General features: G+C 42.2%; 1 protein-coding gene across 1 annotated transcript in view; it reads right to left on the reverse strand.

Annotated features, from left to right (window-relative positions):
* The window catches only part of LOC149160107 (phosphatidylinositol N-acetylglucosaminyltransferase subunit P-like), a 114,982-nt gene that overhangs the window by 24,679 nt on the left and 74,993 nt on the right, over positions 1-15,310 (reverse strand). The gene's annotated exons all lie outside the window — the stretch shown is intronic.

The raw sequence follows: 15,310 nt of genomic DNA on the forward strand, positions 1-15,310 counted from the left end.
AAAGGATGCCCCTCCCTGTGGAGGTGGTGGTGGTGGTCCCCTATCTGTCGAACTCTCACCACTCCTGCTCCATCTCATCCTCCTGGTCACTGTCTGAAAAGACCTCAATATAATGTGCTTTGCCAGCAGTGCACCGATGGTCTGGTGCCTAGGGCTCCCGACAAGTGAAGCACAAATTCCTCCTCCTGAGGTCCTTCCATGTCTCATCATCCAGCTGCCCCCGACCTTGGGTGGTTCTCGGAGGTGGGGGTCTAGTGTCATGCCCCTTCTAGGGAAAAAGGGTCCATGTAGGAAAAGGTGCTCTAGTCTTGGGGATGGCCCCATGTAGATCTAGGCACATAACTGCCTCCTGCAGCGTGGAAGGTCGGCATGACTTCACCAGTCCACGCAAGGGCTTGAATAAGCCCTCTCTGAAGGTATATACCCTCCAAGCATTTGATATGTTCGGGACAAACACTGAAACTCGCAGAAACCTCGAAATGTATTGCTCTGGGTTGCTTATCTGGCGCAATTGGGTTAGCTCCCTGAAATGGGCCTTCGGATCCCTCTGGTCAAAGCATTCCACCACCCTCTTGGTGAAATCCTCATATGAAGCCACATTAGCATGCCCCAAGGTGGCCAAACCATGAAACCACTTGTCATGGGCTCCCCACTCCATGTGTAGCATGGCCATCTTGATGGCTTCCAGCTCTATCATCTAGTTGAGCTAGAAATACGTATCCATCTTCTCAACCCAAGCCCGAGTAGTGCACTTGGTAGTGCCATCGAATGTAGGGAAGTACATCCTCCCTATGGTCCTCTGCAGCTCATAGCTCTGCGTGCCCTGTCCTCCATAGCCCTTGCTCTTCTCATTTTGCTTGAGCTTGCAGAAATCTCTAAAAGAGAGTGCTTCCCTTAAGTCTGCACCCATAGATTGCCACTCTCTAAAGTGTTCTCCCATCTGTGTGGGGTCTTCACCCCCTACTGCTTTGATCTGTGCCACAGGCACGAAAGAGAGCAGTGTGGCTCGAGCAAACCCACTAGCTAATGGGTGTTGTGCTGCCGATGAAGGGTGATCGAATTGCTAGGAGGCTCCAAAAGTTTACCCAAATAAGAATCCTCTAGGGCTGGTCCTCTCTCGGTTCTGCATTTTTATCTCCTCCAGCATCTCTTTCTGGCCCTTTGCTAAATCATTCAAAGCCTTCAAGAGGTTGTCAATATCCATCTCCTCCCTACATTTAGGCTCTACCATATCTTCATCTGCTACCACTGCTTCCCCCTATCCTCCGTGTTTGGAGCAATTTCCAGCTCTCTTTCTCTGCTTCAGTACCTCTGCCTCCTGTATGTGATGTCCCCTTCTCTCATAGGAGAAAATCCCCACAATTGAGCCAAGACCTAGGCTCTGATACCACTGTAATGTTCCTAAACAGGAAATTAAGTGATAAACAAAGCATGCAAACAATCCAGCAATCAGAAAAACAAAATTTACATCAAGCACCCATGAAAACACTGGAAATAGAGAACTGTTGAGCCATTTTATTAATTCTTCAAGGGAAAATACAATGACAAAATAGAATGGTGCACCTAGGCTTGTCTCAATGGACAAGCATGACAAAACCCAGGTGAGCAAATGCTGAACTGAAGGCTGCCCCAACTGTTGCACCAAACTGAACTACGCTGCCCACAAACTCAATTGTTTGCTAAAATCGAAGGGTTGGAATCACTGCTTCCTGTGCTCAGAAAATTATGAGATTTCAGTTCCTTGTTTCCTTGGCCTAAACCCAGAAAAACCTAGAAAGAGTTTGGTCTGGTTCAAATTTGTGAAATTCGACCCCCAAGGAGCCCAACCTCAGCTGCAACTGCGAAACTCGGACTGCTAGAAGGACGCTGTAAAACCTCCTAGAAAATGCCCCAAATCACTGAGATGATCCCTCCTATGAATCTCCTTCCTTCTCAAAAGGAAGTTCTGATCGAGGAGATTTCTTGTAGAGAGGGGCAGTGAGTATCCAGAAGAAGTTTTCCTAGGCTTGAGAGTATGAGGCAAAAAGAGCGCAGAACGACGTCCAGAGAGAGGCAAACGTTGGCCCACACAGAGTTGACGCAATGGCAGCGCAATGGCAGCGCAAGCCTTAGAGGGAGATCAAATTCTTGCTGACGAAATTGAGTTTCAGAAGCCAAGAGACGGGGTGTGAGACCGAGAGGCTAGAAATCGAAGTTTTTGGGCAACAGAGGATCAGAAGGAAGAGCAGCACAGTCCCCAGTAGAGGTGGCACAGAGACTGCGTAAGGCTGACGTAGTTCTGCGCGGAGACTAACGCAAAAGGGACATAGAGCCTCTTTCTAGTGAGGTCAAGGTCAAATTCTTCCAATGACAAGGTGAGATCATTTCACCATTCATTTTGTCCAGTTTCTCTCTATTTCGGATTGCTAGTTGAGCATCCAAGAATTGTACTCGGATTTTCTCCTGCATAATAATAAAACCCTCAGATCTGCTGCACCGGTTTTCCTGCATTGGGTTTTCCAGGGGACATGTGTCCAAAAATAACGGTGTCAATTGTGTTGTACTTTCTTTCTTGCTTAGTCTCTTGTTTCCACATAATATTTAATTAAGTGAAGGTTACAGTGTATGTATTACAATATTTGTCGTAGGAAACTACAAGTAATTTGTTTAAAGGAATTTAACAAATAGAAGTAATATCATCAATTGCTGCAGTAGGGATTCTGGTTGAGGAATTTTCACAGATGTAGTGTCTCCTCACCTGCACGTCTATAGATATAGATCGCTCCATCCCAGAGCAGGGAAAATTGGTATCTTGGGCCACTTCCCCCAGCCAAAATCAGCATGGCCCCATGGGTATGTTGGAAATACTAGGGGGGTGAATCAATATTCCTTTTCCATTGTTACTTTTACCAGTTAATCAATTATATTTAGAACACAAAATAAGAAATAGGAATAAATTCTTTTATTAATATAATCTTTATAATGAATCAAGTACAATATATAGGGCTCCAACCCTTGATGAAGACACCGATCTTCAATCTCCCAGGCTCCAACCTGTTGCCAAGCACCAACTTGGTCTTTTGTGAGGCTCCAACCTCTAGGGCACCAACCCTATCTTCTCAAGGCACCGACCTTGCGTTTAGAGGCTCCAACCCCTAGGGCACCGACCCTATCTTCTCAAGGCACCGACCTTGCGTTTAGAGGCTCCAACCCATAGGGCACCAACCCTTCTCTGGTACAGGCTCCAACCCCTAGGGCACCAACCCTTCTCTGGTACAAGCTCCAACCTGGTTTCTTGAGGACACTGATCCTCTAGGGCTCCAACCCTATCCTTCAAGGCACCTACCTTGTTTGTTCGAGGCTCCAACCTTCAGGGCACCAACCCTCTGGGCTCCAACCCACTGCTATACTTTGTCTAGATATGTTTTATAGTAATTCACGGCTCCCAAAATCTTCTTCACTGAGTTCTTTTCAATCTACAGCTTCACTGTAGTCTCCATGCTACTTCATCAATGACAACCTATCTTCATATGAAAGAGTCTTCACAATTCTTCATATTGCCCAACGGAGTCTGCAAAGTTTACCTCATGATGATTTCAACAATGCATCATCAACAAGATATATGCACTAGGCCTCAATGTCTTTTCAAAACAGCTCTCTGTTTCGACCCTCTATTCTCACTATCGCGGTAACTGCTTTAGAAGTGACTACGTCAGGAGTAACTACTTTAGAGTGACTTCTTCAGAGGAGTGACTGTCGCGATTCCATATTGTGTGTTCAACTAAGAACAACCCTGTTCATACTCAGATAATCTTCTTAGATCCGCAGAGCATCCTTTTGAACTGTTATCTGAATCACTGTCAAAAACGGTTCCGGGCCTTTCAATAAATAACCCAGTCAATAGAATGCTCAAATCACTGTCAAACACAGGTCCGAGCCTTTCAATAAATAACCCAGTCAATAGAATGCTCAACCTTTGGCTCCCTTCTTCTTTTGTTGGACCTTCGGCTTCCTTCTTCGCTTAATTAAATACAAGAGGACATAAGATGTGGCGCAAGCCAGGGACAAACCCCATAATGTGTGGGGAAATCCTTTGATCAAATCTTCTTTTATCTTCAAAGTTCAGTAGAGAAAGAGAGAGAGAGTACATTTACAACAGAAGTCAACACTTTGACTTATCTATATCTAGCATAGATCATTTTGTATAACGATGAGATCAGTTGAAGACATTCTGCTTCAACTGATTCTCAAGGTGACTCCTTCACCTATCATCGTGTTGCATCTGGTTCTCTCGTTGCACCACTACACACTGCACCATGCTGCACTAATCATGATAATCACCATGTTGCCCATGTCAATGATCTTATCATGCTGCCCTTCATGTTCATGTTATCATGTTGCCCATACTAATATGCATCATCATCATGATGTTGTCCTTACAGATGTGTGTTATCATTATGTTGCTGCCCATGCTAATGTGCATAATTATCATGCTGCCCTTGTCATAATACATTGAGTTTTATATCTCAGGATGCTGTGTAACATAATCCCTTCATCCAAGATTTTCATCTTCAGATCACTATTGTATTACACTGTCCAATATGCTTAGAAAGACTGCTTCTTTCACAGCCTTGGATTTACCACGCTGTCACCTACAGCTTTGTATATCTGCGGCTTCACTTCCATGCTAGTTTATGACCTGCGTATTAGGCTACAGGTCAGCGTATATATGTTTTATTTACCTAAGAATATATATATGTGTATCTTGTTCCGTAAGCTATCTCAATGACCAGCGTATATATAATTGTTGCGTTCATTGCCTGAGTATATATGACTGCGTGATATTCATGACAACGTATCTATGTTTTATTGAATACACAGGGTATCACTGTTTCATTGACCACCGTATAGTCCCATTGACCTGCGTATGGGTGCTTCATGAAGATTGTAGCTAGGTCCTGCGGCTGTGGTTATGACTGCGGCTAGGTCTTCAATGAGCAGCATAGTTCCATATGGTTTGACTGCGTTTTACTTCTGGACAGTGTATTGTATGTGACTGTGTTCCATACATCATGAAGTGTATAAATATGACAGTCTATATGACTGTGTTCCATACAGCATGAAGCGTATATATATATATTGCTTATGTTGTGCATGACAGTTTATGTGTTTCCACCTGCGTGTACATATATCCATGAATAATGTGTGATTCTTTCAACCACATACATTTGCTGCATATGACAACATATATGTTTCCACCTGTGTATGTTATATGGCTAGCGTAATGCTATGCGTATGGCCAGCGTAATGCCATGCGAATATGTATGAAGTGTTTCCATGAACGGCGTAGGGTTTCACTTCCTGAACAGCATATAGAGATTCATCATGAACAACGTATATGTTTGCATACTGACTATAATTTAGGGCATCATCTGCGTGTGAGCTAGGGCATCATCTAGGCCAGCGTATTCTATGTTCTCTCCTTCTCCAAAAACCCAAGACATGGAGAGGAGATCACCTCAAGAATACATGTGTGAAATGACTTCAAGTCCTTGCCAATTTATACTAAAACATAAGTGATGAATAGACATGACGTTTGGGCTTCTAGAGCCTACATAAGAGCTGGTCAGCTTGATAATAATTACATAAACAAAATAAATTCATATCTCCATAAATACTTATCGGAATCGGATGATCTTTGGATCTATCCTACACCTCTCGACGAGAGGGATCCAATAAAAATATCAGCTGCCATAAATAAGCTGACCCACATGGAATTTGGCCCTAGTTGCCAATTTAACACTCCCTCTCAACTAGGGAGAACTCCATCCGTTGATCCTAAGTTTGACTGTACTATCTCTGCCATCAATGCCCTGCACTGCTCTGCCCAGTTTTGCTCAGCGCTGCTAGCTCTACTAGCTCTGCTGGCTCTGCTAGCTTTGCTCAGCTCCACTGGCTCTGCTCTGCTCTACTCAGCTCTGTTGGCTCTACTGGCTCTGGCTCTGCTCAACTTAGCTTCGCTGATCTATGAAAAAGAAGAATTGATCGAGAATGTCTCATACCATTCTCCACTGACCCGAAGTCAATCTCAGAGTGCGTACCACTGGTCCCAGACCAGTCTCAACTGACCCAAAGTCAGCGTCATAGTGGGTACCACTCCTACCACTGGTCCCAGACCAGTCTCAACTGACCCAAAGTCAGCGTCATAGTGGGTACCACTCCTACCACTGGTCCCAGACCAGTCTCAAATGACCCAAAATCAGCGTCATGGTGGGTACCACTCCTACCACTGGTCCCAGACCAGTATTGTAGTCTCAGAGAATGTACCACTGGTCCCAAACCAGTCTCAACTGACCCGAAGTCAGCGTCATAGTATGTACCACTCTCACTGGTCCCAGACCAGTCCTGTACTGACACGAAGTCAGTCTCGGAGTATGTACCACTAGTCCCAGACCAGTATCGCAGGCTCAGAGAGTGTACCACTAGTCCCAGACTAATCTCAACTGACCTAAAGTCAGCGTCATAGTATGTACCACTCTCACTGGTCCCAGACCATTCTTGCACTGACACGAAGTCAGTCTCGGAGTATGTACCACTAGTCCCAGACCAGTCTCAACCTACCCAAAGTCAGCGTCATAGTAGGTACAAAACCTACCACTGGTCGCAGACCAGTATCATTGGTCCCAAATCAATGGAGGTCATCCTAGCGTAGGGAGTACAGTAGATACAGCGATGCGTCCATCGGTACTACTATGGTCCCTAACTTCATTTCCCTACTTGTAGTACCCTACTTTCTTATTACAGCAACCATAGAAATAACCATAAAATTCAAAAACAGTAATGCATAGAACTGAAATCTGCACCTACCTGTACTGCTGGCTGACCTCCGGTGCTGCTGCTGAACTGGCAATTCTGAACTGCTGGCTGATTTGATCCAATTTCGGGATGGCCAATACCACCCTACCAGACAGAGCAACCTGGTTGCTCAATCCAGAGAAGCTCTCCACAGAGGCTCTCTGTCCCTCCGTGCCCAGAACTCAGATCACTCAAGACTCTTCCACTGCAAGGTTACTTCTCCTGGTTTCTGCTGATCAATCCACAATTCTCTGGTTATTTTTCCCCCCCTTTCTTCAGGTTCAGACCCTGCTATTTAACCCCTGGTCTGGCGGTGGCCGCCCTCCCACTTGCAGCCACCGCCTTCCTTGCATTCAAGTTTCCCGGATATTTTTCCCTGACTTCTGCGTTTTAGCAATGAATGTCCTGCTGGTTCGGACGCGTTTTATTAATGGCTGGGGTGACTCATAGGTAGGTTAATGAAATAATATCCTGATTCCATAAATTGACTTAATAGCATATGCATTCGTATAACCTGGGGTTTTATTGTGTATACTTTATTACATTATATACTTACTTTATGATATTCAATATAAGGTTCCTTTTATATTTATAACACTACATATAAAGTTCATTTTATACTTTATATTTTACCTTACACAAAGTTATATATATATATATATATACTTTACATAATTTAATTTTATGATTTGTAATATTAATGTATATATATATTTTATAAGGTTAAATTGTATATTTTATAAAATTTAAACTTATAATGTTTTAAATTTAATTTATATATATATATATATATAATCTTAACATATTTGTAGTTTAAATTTCCGCATAGTTGGTTTTTATAGAGTTAAAAACTTTAGAAGGTGGATTAATTTAGCAGGGTTGTTACATACATTCCCCCTTCTGAAAACTTCGTCCCGAAGTTAGAGCTTTAGGTTCAAGGTTTTAACGGACATGCCTTTTCCTATCTAGCTTCCCAAGCTATACAAACTCATCCTATCCTTCCTAATCTCTTCTGCTCCCATCCTATCCGTCCTCTACTAGAGTATGCCATGGCGTCAATTTACTGACCTAACCATTCATAACACAAAGGTAACAGCGTCGACTATACCGACCTGATTCCCAGTAGGCATCCGGCAGTCATCATCACACGTCTAGGGGAGCGTGACTCGCACAGTCCTCCCATGACTCCAGGTTTCGGAGGATAAACGGTGGGTAACACCTCCACCCCTCCAGTAGCATCAGGGCTACTACCCTATCAAGAATCACTTTGAGCTTTAACTGATCTAAGTTCTGTCATCACGTGGTCATCTCGAAAATTGGATCAATTATCTGCAATCGTAGTTTATCTGCAAGTTTACCTGCAATCTTATACTTACCCAGCATTTGTAAGATGTGCATCAGCATATTCGAAATAACTTATGTATTATCTATATATAACAGAATTTTGTTTATTTTCTCATGCATGTATTCTAACTTTTCTATAGGGTGTATTCACTTCCTGTCTTTTATTTCAGTTGCTTGTTTTGACATGCATAAAATAAAATAGATTTATATTGTTCAATTTCTACCAGAAGTAAATTCATTTGACGGTCTTAATCTTTTCTTCAACATTTATAATTGAGTAATATAATCACATATATTGTTTTGGTATCCATGTACCCGCAGGAATTAAACCCATACTATTTTGGTATCCATGTACCAGCAAGAATTTAAACATATATTATGCTGCAAAGTTCCATGTTTATCACTAATCATTCAAATGTTTTTGGTTCTCTGACAGAGGTGAAGTAAATATATATACTAAACGTAGTGTAAAGTTCTTCAAAATGGACATAAACTAGGGTATCTCTGACATATGTCCTCTGCATCCTCCCAAGTCGCCGATCCAGGACTATACTTGTCCCACTGGACCTTAACTTGGTCCACCAGGCGGTTCCTCAGCTGTCGAATTCTACGTTCCAGTATACGTAACGGTTCGACCGTTATGACTCCCTCGTCCGATACCTGCAATTCTTTCCACTGGATGTTATGAGATAGATCAGCTACATAATGCCTTAATACAGAAACATGAAATACATTATGAATTCTATGCAGGTGAGATGGCAGGGCAAGACGATAGGCAACAAGTCCAACTCTTTCCACGATTTTAAACGGTCCTATAAATCGGGGTGACAGCTTTGTCCCTTTTCCGAATCGAATAGTACTTTTATTTGGCTTGATGCGGATGAAGACCTGGTCCCCTACTTCATACCTCCTATCAGTCCGGTGAGCATCAGCATAACTCTTTTGTCTATCCTGTGCTTCCTTTAATCGCTCTCTAATCTGCCTGATCTGCGCTTCCATTTCATGGATTAATTCTGGTCCTATTATTACTCGATCTTCTAACCTGTCCCAACTTAACGGCGTTCTGCAGGGTCTGCCATATAAAGCTTCAAATGGAGGCATCCCAATCGAACTGTGGTAACTGTTGTTGTATGCGAATTCAACCAAGGGTAAATACTTTTCCCAGTGGGATTGTTGATCCATTACATACATCCGCAACATGTCTTCAAGTACTTGATTTACTCTTTCCGTTTGCCCATCAGTCTCAGGATGGTAAGCCGTGCTTAAATTTAGCTGAGTACCTAAGGCTGTCTGCATGCACGTCCAGAATCTGGAAGTGAATCGCGAATCTCTATCGGATATAATCTTCTTAGGTACTCCATGATATCTGATAATTTCGTTTATGAATACTCGAGCCACGTCCGCAACATCATAAGTATCTCTTACCGGAATAAAATGGGCGCTTTTTGTTAATTTATCCACCACTACCAGAATGGCATTGTGTCTTTGAGAAGTAAGAGGTAGTCCAGTGATAAAATCCATAGAAATGGTCTCCCATTTAGACATAGGAATGTCGTGGGGCTGTAAGAGACCCGCTGGGTGACAATGATCTGCCTTTACCTGCTGACATTCCATACATTTTGCAACAAATTGAGTGATATCCCGCTTCATGCCTGCCCAAAAGAAGAGTTTCTTGGTATCCGCATACATTTTCCCTACTCCAGGATGAGCACAATATACGGCTTTGTGAGCTTCCCTGAGGATGGTCTCTCGAAGATCTTTATCATCAGGAATGTACATCCTTCCATGGAATCGCAAGATCCCATCGCTTTCTAATTCATAACCCTCGAACTTAGATTCTTTTGCCTTAATCCCTTCAAGACTTGCCCTCACCTTTAAATACCAGCTGTCTTTGATAAGACGATCCAGTACTCGTTGTCTTAAGTCCACTTTAATGGGTATGAGAGAAAATATCCGGGGTCTCCTGCTTAAGGCATCGGCTACCACATTTTCCTTTCCCTTAATATATGATATTCCGAAGTCATATTCACTTAGGAATTCACACCATCGCCTTTGCCTGGCATTTAAGTCTCTTTGGGTGAACAAATATTGTAGACTTTGATGGTCGCTTTTAAGTGTAAACTTTCGTCCCACCAGATAGTGTCTCCAGATCTTTAAAGCTAGTATTACAGCGGCCAATTCTAAATCGTGAGTAGCATAGAGTTCTTCATGAGGTTTTAGCTTTCTGGAAGCATAAGCTATCACTCCCTTATCCTGCATCAATACTGCACCCAGCCCTTGCTTAGATGCATCCGTACATACCGTAAAGTCTTTGCCCATATCCGGGACTCTTAGGATTGGTGCACTAGTGAGTAGTCTTTTGAGTTCAGAGAATGCATTATTACATTCCTCGGTCCACTCATACTTAACACCTTTACGCTGGAGGGTTGTGATTGGCTTCGCGATTTTGGAGAATCCTTCCACAAATCTCCGGTAATAACCTGCTAAGCCCATAAAGCTTCGTATCTCATGTGCATTTTTCGGTATTGGCCAGTCCATGATCGCTTTTACCTTCTCCGGATCTACTGAAATCCCTTCACCTGATATGATGTGACCCAAATAATGAATCTTTTCCTGAAAGAAGGAACACTTGGACAGTTTTCCATATAACTGACGTTCTCTAAGGCAGGACAATACTAACCGCAAATGCTCTTTATGCTCTTCTACATTCTTGGAATAGATGAGAATATCATCTAAAAAGACTTGTACAAATTTATCAAGATACTGACGGAAAACACTGTTCATAAGATTCATGAATACGGCTGGCGCATTTGTTAACCCAAATGGTACTACAGTAAATTCATAGTGCCCATAACGTGTCCGGAATGCTGTCTTAGAGATATCATTTTCAGAAATCCTTAGCTGATGATACCCTGATCGAAGATCAATTTTTGAAAAGACAGAAGCTCCTTTCATTTGATCGAAAAGATCATCGATTCGCGGCATAGGGTACTGATTCTTTACTGTAGCCCGATTCAAGTCCCGATAGTCTATGCATAATCTTAAGGATCCATCTTTCTTCTTTACAAAAATTACAGGAGCGCCCCAAGGTGAGGTACTGGGCCGAATAAGCCCTATATCGAGTAGTTCCTTCAACTGGATTTGCAATTCCTGAAGTTCTGGCGCTGTCATTCTATAAGGCGATTTTGAGATCGGTTGGGTACCCGGCTTTAATTCAATAGTGAGATCCAATTCTCTTACCGGGGGTAATCCAGGTAGTTCCTTTGGAAATACATCCGGGAACTCGGCTAGCACCGGATATTGTTCTAAGGATGGTCCCTTTCCCTGGCTTACTTCGTGAATTGCATAAGCCTGACAACCCTTTCTTAAACAACGCTTCACCTGCATTGCCGAAATGTAGCGTAAAGAAATTTCTCTCTTAATTCCTTGAATTTGGATTACTTCTCCCTCATCATTTAAGCCCAAAATCCTTTTTCCATAACAATCTACCCACGCCTGGTGAGCTTCCAGCCAATCCATACCTATGATAAGATCATACGTCCCTAGGGTGGTGACATAGACTTTTAGTTTAGTCGAACAGACCCCTAGGTCAATTTTGCATTGATCCACACTCAAGCCCACGGTTTGGAGTTCTCCTGAGGCCATTTCCACTTGGTGGAAATCATTTTGTCTACGAGCTGCCAGCCCACATTTGGTTAATGCATATGACGAAATGAAACTATCTGTGGCACCAGTATCAAATAAGATTTTGAGTTTTACACCATTGATAATACCTGAAGATTCCACTACAGTGGATTGATGGGCTGCTTGGTCGTGGTTGACTACTGCATGAATTCTATGATTACTTCGCTTGGCTGATATCGGCTCCCTCCCAGTGCTTTGCAATATGTCCGATGACGCTTCTGGGCAGTTACGCTGGAAATGCGGCCCCCCACATCCCCAACAATTGAGCTGCGTTGATCCTCCTGAATTAAGGTGCGAGTTTCTAGAGAACGAGCCGCGTCCTCCCATGTTGGTTCCTCTCGCACCCCTTCCTCTACCGGTAGTCCCTCGCGACGCCCAAGGTCTGGTGCTGGATGATTCCGCAGCTATAGTGTTTACAGCCATGGGAACTCTTGTCCCCATACTTGGGGTAAACCTGTTACCGTAAGGTGGCCTCGAGCTACCTCCTCTGAAAATGTTCCGGGGAGCCTTCCCTGGAAACCCAGATTGAAAAGGCCCTGCTGGCCCTATATCCTTTTTGATTCCAAGGTGTTCTTCTGCATAACGGCTACATTCGACTGCCTCGGCTACCGATGATGGTTTCCACATACTTACCAAGGCTCTGATGCGAGGGTTTAACCCAAATATGAAACGTTCAGCTTGACGTTCATCAGAGTCTAAGTAGGGAATGTATTTTACCAGCTCCATAAACCTTATTTCGTACTCTTCCACCGTTTTACTTCCCTGAATTAGTGTATGAAAGGCTCTGGCTTGCTGCTGTTGAAAATATGGAGGTAAATACTTCGCGCGGAACCTTTCCTCAAACAGATCCCATGGAACGTTGTCTGATGTAAGGTGTAGCTGCTTTTCCAAGTTTCCCCACCAAATCAGAGCACTTTCCTTTAGTTGAAACACGGCAATTTTTGTTTTTGCTGAAGGCGAATATTCTCTTAACCTAAAGCACCGGTTCATCCCCTCCAACCATGCCTCAGCGCGTTCACCAGCTCGACCTCCCGAAAATTCTGGGAGTCTAATTTTCTGAAGCTCTCTAGAGATGTCTTCTCTCGATCCTCTGGGCTCCGAATTATGTGGTTCCGCTGAACTGGTGGCTACATGCTGAGATTCTTCCTTGTTTTTAGCCTTAGTTGATTCCTTTAATGTTTCCAACAAGGCCTCCAAAGAGTTCATTATCACAGCCAACTCTGGCGCTGGAGCGTTTGATGTTGACGGTTGCCTTGGTGGCGACGAGGGTGAGGGGGATGGCGATGGTGACGGTGGCGGCACTAATGGTGATGATGCTGCCTGGTCACGTCGTCGTCGCTCATACGTCTTTACCATCGTAATGGTCCCTGAACACAAATAAAATGTATATATATAAAAAAAAATGGGGCGGATAACCGAATTTTAACACACCAATTTCCTTGCAACTTCACATTTAAAACGGGTATAGTTTTGCTATTTTTACCCGCTAGGCGGATCTTACTGGTACCGAGGTCAAGGAGGGTGGCCACGCGACCTCCTTGTCCTAATGCAGGGTTTTCTAAAAATGAATAATGCAGAAGTATGGTTATAGACTCCTAACAATTGGGACCACTATTTCTCTGTCTGGGATGTGATTTGCTTCAGTGGAGGACTCACATGAATAATACTGTAATGATTTCATTTAAAATTCAAAAACACCTAGATTCCTCAACTTGGATATGGTGAACAAGGCAAGGAGCATTAACATTTTAATGAAACAATAATATTCCTTCTCTCACAACATTATTCTTTCAACTATATTTAGCCGTCATTACCTTAAAACATTTTATTTTGAACCGTTGATGCATTCTCGTTAACAAACACTTGTTCGTAATTTATTATCCTTTACTAAACAGATGACTTCAACATGTCTATTTCTTTTATCGAGTGCATATAGCTTTTAAAGTTTCCATACATCCTTGGTGGTCTCGTGACATTTCTCAACAATTTCATGCTTTAAATGGATGCATAATCTTGCTACTCCAGAGTTAGTGACCTACATTGTGTACATGGACGAAAGGCTGCCAGATCTTGGTCTGAATGAGTAGTATTCCTTCTTAGATTTTAGCAAAATGCTCACTATACTTGGTCAAACAGTTTGTTTACAAGCTGCTGAGGGTGTTCTCTTTTAATTTACTTAAGCATAACAAATGCATAGACTCCAAATATATCGTTTCAGCACAAGGAATGACAGACACAATTTGCACATATAACATTTGCACTGAAAATAGGAAAGCTACAGGTAGAAGAATCTGCCTTTCTAACCTCTCCTATAAAAGGGATAACAAAAGGAGCATGGGGAAGCTCGTGGATAGTCACTTTTGTTCAACCCAAGCTGCAGTTACAGTGCTCGGAAAGGTATTGCAATCCTAAAAATATATTTTTTTCATTTTTTTTTAAAAAGTAATTATTTCATGTATTTTTCTCAAATCCAGTTCCAGTTTGAAACACGGTTAGTTAGGTGGGTTGGTTCAAAACCCAGTTCTGGTTTTTAAAACTATGATCCTAAATAATTGACTGCTTTTTTATAAATTGGATAGTTGACTCCCTTCTCTCAAATTGGATTGATTAATATAATCTGTCTACCCTAGTGTAATAGTCACAGCAATGTATAGCAAGCAATCTATATGTGCTTATGTTTTCTGATGTCTGGAAAATGACTGTATGTCAGTGACCCTAGGGCAAAATAGTCTACTCTTCAGACAGAAGTTTAAGAAAATTTGTGTATCTTTAAACCTATAGTTTCGTGAAAATACCTGACCATTCTGACAAAGTGCATCACGTGTTGCACTATAACAACATTGTCATTTGGCAAATGGATCTATAAGAAATAAACTGCTTCTGCAATCTTATAAATTCACTACTTAGAATCTTCTATATTAATATTGTCTATAGTCTTCCTAAATTCATTGCCCAGATTCTCTTCTACCACTATTGTGCTCCTGTGAACTTCCTAGTAAAACAATTCTGAGTGATATGTTGTTCCTTTTCCAATATGATCTCAGATTTTGATGTACAAATATTACTACTCGTCGCATATGAAAACCTTAATGAACAAGGTCCTTTTGCACATTCTGAAGAGATACTAATTTAAAAGTTCTGAGATACTAAATTTAAAAGTTCTGATTTCATTTGCAGATTATAAATTATGTGAGAGATACTTATTTAAAAGTTCTGAGATACTAAATTTAAAAGTTCTGATTTCATTTGCAGATTATAAATTATGTGAGAGATACTAATTTAAAAGTTTTGATTTTGTGCAGGTAGATTCAGGTTTATATATATATATATATATTTTTTTTTTACCAAGTCTAAACATACTCAATTACACTCACCCGACTTACGAGTGGATTGTAAACCTGAACCTCACCGTAGCGAAGCATCTTTTGTGCTAGAGAGGAGCTAGCTA

The sequence above is a fragment of the Pinus tabuliformis genome, chromosome 5_2 (assembly GCF_031772625.1).
Source record: "Pinus tabuliformis cultivar Carrire ecotype Pingquan chromosome 5_2, CPIR1, whole genome shotgun sequence".
Classification (NCBI taxonomy): Eukaryota; Viridiplantae; Streptophyta; class Pinopsida; order Pinales; family Pinaceae; genus Pinus; species Pinus tabuliformis.